The sequence below is a fragment of the Glandiceps talaboti genome, chromosome 2 (genome assembly GCF_964340395.1).
Source record: "Glandiceps talaboti chromosome 2, keGlaTala1.1, whole genome shotgun sequence".
Lineage (NCBI taxonomy): Eukaryota > Metazoa > Hemichordata > Enteropneusta > Spengelidae > Glandiceps > Glandiceps talaboti.
Genome location: NC_135550.1, coordinates 5,555,601 through 5,560,600, shown reverse-complemented (window position 1 = coordinate 5,560,600; position 5,000 = coordinate 5,555,601). Strand labels below are relative to the sequence as shown.

At 37.1% G+C, this 5,000-nt stretch overlaps 1 long non-coding RNA gene across 1 annotated transcript in view; it reads left to right on the top strand.

The window, feature by feature from the left end:
- Positions 1–2,568: 2,568 nt before the first annotated feature.
- The window catches only part of LOC144451355 (uncharacterized), a 4,976-nt gene continuing 2,544 nt past the window's right edge, over positions 2,569–5,000 (top strand). Inside the window, exons 1-2 of the long non-coding RNA XR_013482292.1 lie at positions 2,569–2,618; positions 3,093–3,157. This is a non-coding gene — a long non-coding RNA (uncharacterized LOC144451355). The remainder of the gene's footprint in view (positions 2,619–3,092; positions 3,158–5,000) is intronic.

Sequence of the window (5,000 nt, the reverse complement as noted above, 5' to 3'; positions counted from 1 at the left end):
AGAAGTGACATTTCGTGTTTCTTTGCCCCGGTTCGAAGTGTAGGAGCTCGTTATGGAGGAAATTCGTGTCTGTCACAACATTAGATGCGTTCTACTTGTCTGTGGTTCTATTGACGCTACTAATAGCTTTGAAAAAGGGGTGTTCAACGACAGATTCAAAAGTGTCGGTTGAACCATTCATCTTTACAATTTGAAATAAACCACTGCTTCCTTCTTCAGTCGCATGAGAATTGAATTTTGAAGCCGTGAAAAAAACTGATGACGAAGACTAATAGAGTTGTGTGGTTAGTCAGCAGTGAAATTTCTATCACAGACTATATATTACTGGCATTGTTGGGAGTGTATACTTGCAAAACAACAACCAAATACTCCACGAGATATGAATGACTATATTAACCTAGAAGTTATATGCCACAGATTATTTATGTCCATTTTTGAGATAAGTTTTTTATTTTTTTATTTTGATTTCCTCCAAATGATATCAGTCGTTTATTATATGCAGTAAAAGAGATTGGAGGCCAATTCAGGGTATTCGATGACTATGAGGGAAGGTAGAGCAACTGAGCAGGTCATGTTATTGACTTCCGAGTACAAGTCTGTGAAGAACGTGCTACGAATGTAATAGACAGCGAGGTCGGTGTGGTGTGGTATGGCTGGGTTAAAGTGTATTGAAGAAGGAATAAGTGTACCTATTACAATTAAGTCGATATGCCGGGGTGTTCATTTCGAGTTTGTCACGTGCACGAAGCATACGACGACGTAGTCTGGCTATTGTTTCATGTCACACGTGTCAAGGTTACATTGCACGTTTGCTTTTTATAAATATCACTGACGGTGTCATTGTCGAAAGCACCGGAAAGAAATTGACAACGAAATGTACGCATTTTTGTACTGTCAATGTCTACGCGTGTAGCTATAGCTATTAAACACATGTATAGTACAATATATCGACGAAAATTTCCACAATTAACGTTAAATATATATATATTTTCCACATACTAGGGAGGGGTGTTCCAAATCAGGAAATGGTTTATCCACAGACAGTACGTGTCTCGCAAGAATTACAGCAATATAACGTGAGTCTTAAAACGACCCCGTAAGGATTTACCGTGGCGTGGTTCATACTATACACATTGCATATTTAATGTCAAAGTAAAACTACGAGTTCATTCAAAATTGAGAAAATCCTTCACATATTTTTCAATGCTTTTTTCTTACACAGCTTGGGAAAATGAACAAGGTTGTTGCCGATCGCACATTGCACCTACATTCTCTCTCTACTAACTATTCCATGGTGAAATGTACGGGCATTCTGAGTTTTGTTTTGGCAAATGGCGGAGCCCCTTATATGCCTGAGACGTAATTTTGGACACATGACATTGATGGAAACATATTTGCAATTAAAGTGGTTGATATTTCTCCTACAGAATGAGAACAGTCGATTGCGTGTACATGTTCGTGATTAAACAGCCGATAGTGACAAATCACTGGATATAGACGCCTTTGTGTGCGTTCAATAGTAACACTTTTAAAAGAAATTAAGTGAAAGATCCTTGCACTATAGATACTGATAGAAGGATGTTGCTCATCTTGTTATTAGCATTTATTCATATTCATGAGTAGTATATACACACGTCCATTTTTTATAGCGCCTTTAGAACAAAGAACCGTACGCACGTACGTCTCGATCGACCTCACTCGTGCACTCTGAGTCTGAGCGACGAATTCAGAGGAGAGAGCATGTACCACTTCGATCATAATGACGCATATAGCTGATCAATCACACATTCGCTCCAAAATATGCATATTGTGGCCCCTTAAAATCGTGTATATTTGACACCGGTATATATAGTATTCATCAGTGTAATACAGAATGTGTGCAATGATTCTCCTAGGGGTGTTTTCTTTTCGAATAAACACCACTTTCATTTTCCAATTTCTTGATTTATATCGCGTTTAAAATAAAAAATAAAAACAGTATTTGTTATTTGTCGTGACGTCTTGAACTACGGTCTGTATATACATTCTCTCTCTCTCTCTCTCTCTCTCTCTCTCTCTCTCTCTCTCTCTCTCTCCGCATTGCTTGCTATGGGGGGGGGGGTTGTTCAAATAAATTAATGTTGCATAAAATTATTCTTTCCTCGTTTAGAATTCAACGGCAACTTCAGTAGGGGTTCAAACAGGAGATTTCAACCGAGAGAGGCTAGCTCTATAATCTGATCAGAGACTTAAAATGGAATTACAACGTATTATATCACATGGGAATAGCAATAATCTGTACAGCGAATCATGCTAACAAATCTTACATATTTAAAATAATTATCAATAAAATATCATTGTCGTTGAAAGTACGTAAATACTGCGCATTTATTTATTTATCTATCTGAAAATGTCAAAAAAAAACTAAGGTCGTATTCTTTCAGCGTTCGACTCATCAGCATGACGGCTAGTCAAATGATGAATTATGCTAATAACGTATTATGAAAGCGTCATCGTTTCTTCTTGACCAATGAGAGTGGAGAACGGAGATGACGTCCGATGATTGGCTATTGATCTGCAGCGGTGTAATATCTGCTGTAGTTCGGGAACTCACCCATTTGCGTGCTGTTAGAGAGAAGGTAAGAAGCTCCTCTTGTTCTCAGAGATGATTTTTTTTTCATTTTAAAAAATTCATTCGAAAGACATATTCAACAAACATTCTTTCGTATATATATATTTATATATACATTTAGAGTGTTCTATTTATACAAACACCGTACATCAATTCATCTATCTAGTCTAATCGCTTTTGTTTGGAAAACGTGATTCTTTTTGTGTCTGTGGGAATTGTACTAATATGTTGTTCAACCGCCCTTCAGAGTAAATTCAAAATCTGATTTTTTTTTGTTAGCGTCAAGAATGTAGATGGTAATTTCCTTTCTCACTTTCTCGATGTTGAAAGCCTAACTATTCGTTGTACATACAGTTAAAGAGTTTGTCTTTTGATTTCTTGTTTCTGTTAGAGCGAGAGACTTTCCTACTTTAATTGATCGATCAAACATGAACCTTTGTTCTTCATCAGACTTAAGTTTCTCCTGATATTCATTTCGCAGGTTGCTTGGTGTTAGCTTTTCTAGGAGTGTGAATAGTGTTTGTCATCAACACAATGATTCGTCAGGTAAGCACTCTCTCACTGTCTCTGTCTTTCTGTTTCTGTTTCTGTCTCTGTTTCTCCCTCTTTCTCTCTGGCTCTGTCTGTCTGTCTGTCTGTCTGTCTGTCTGTCTGTCTGTCTCTGTCTGTGTCTCTGTCTCTCTGTCTATGTCTCTGTCTCTCTCTATGTATCTATCTATCTCATCTCTCGCTCGATCTTGCAATCTCTCTCAATTTCCCTGTGATCGGTCGTTCGAAGTAATTGATCTACTTCGTTTTCATCAAATTATTTGTGAGGAAGAGATACAAATACGAGAGTCATTTAATATTTTTTATCACGATAACTTTTATTCTTTTTATCATTTATTGTATTACATTATATGTTATCATTTATTGAAAGTAAAACTGAGCATAAAAATGACACGATGTTTTACATAGACCAAATATAAACTGCTCTGCAATATGTATTGTGGTACTTGACAGCGAAGCTATCCCATCTGCTAGCTTTTATTCATGTCGTTCTTCGTTTCCCCTTCGTTCCCTCTAACACTCCCTTGGGCGTTTCAAATTATTTAAATACCCTATTAGATTATCTAAAAATCGCAAAATTATTCAAATTCGACTCCAAATGAATTTCAACTGCAATGACATTTAACGGTGCCCGTAAATACGAGATTTTTTTTGAAACGGTGCAATTAAATATGGGATTTAAAAAAAAATATACCAGCGTATGAAACATAAAAACATTGTAGAATCAGTATGGTGCAGTTAGCAAAATCCACCTCGTTGATGACGGCACGTGCCAACGTTAGTCATGGTACACCATAATCCGAATTTAGGCTGGACAAAGACCAAATTATGAATTGAATGAATGAGTCACGACCAAGGAGGCCCACGATTGGGGGAAAACACGTCGCTTTGACCAATGTTATAGCCATTTCATATAATAGTCGTTGCCCCAAGTATACGTTTAATCCGCTGCAGGCACTTGCATGGATGAATTACGATTGACGTCATACTACGAAGCCTTTAAGTATGCCACGACTCATTTCCAAAGGAGAAAACAAATTATTGTCACGGTGACATACAGTAGAGTCACATACAGTCGATAAATTGAGCTACTTGTGTGACCAACTGAATAGTGCAAATTCTTTTCCGGTAAAACATTTAAACATACACTCAAATGTCGAGCGAGACTGCAATCGCAGACAAAAAAGCAGATGATAGGGAGTGTCGTGAATTTTTTTTAAAAAGACGTATGAAAGGGAGTCGTGGTTTTAGTTATATTCATGACATTAACTCACATCCGAATGATTTACATAAAAAGTATTACGGTAACGATTGAAATATCTAACTCAGTCTCATTTTGAAATATTAATTAGGCCTAGTTCAGTGATGAAAAATTCCACACAGCGGGATAGACTTTTGTTCTGTTGAAATGAATGCACAAACTACCTAACACTGGAGGACGCGGTTAATTGAGGCAAGCATTCTCATCAATTCTGAAGAGTCGCGTCTATAGTCTAAATTTGCCGTTCCGTACGTATACGTCAATGTTCACCAGTTACTCGAGTGAAACACACAGCGATGATGTACGTGTAGTCGTTGAATCGAAATTTAACTTTTCAAAAGTTATTACATGTATAATAGTCACAGGCAATAGGCATATCATTAATCAGTTGAAACTAGTGGGTTTTTTCATTTGTTTGTTTTAACATCCACTGTGTATTTTATTTTCTCGACTACAAAATATTCTTAAACGGCTTCGACGGTGGCTACAGACGGCATATATTCACCGGAGATCATACAATGATACATTACAATGCTGTGAACAACTACACCCATGGGTGTACGTACATAACGCTGTATA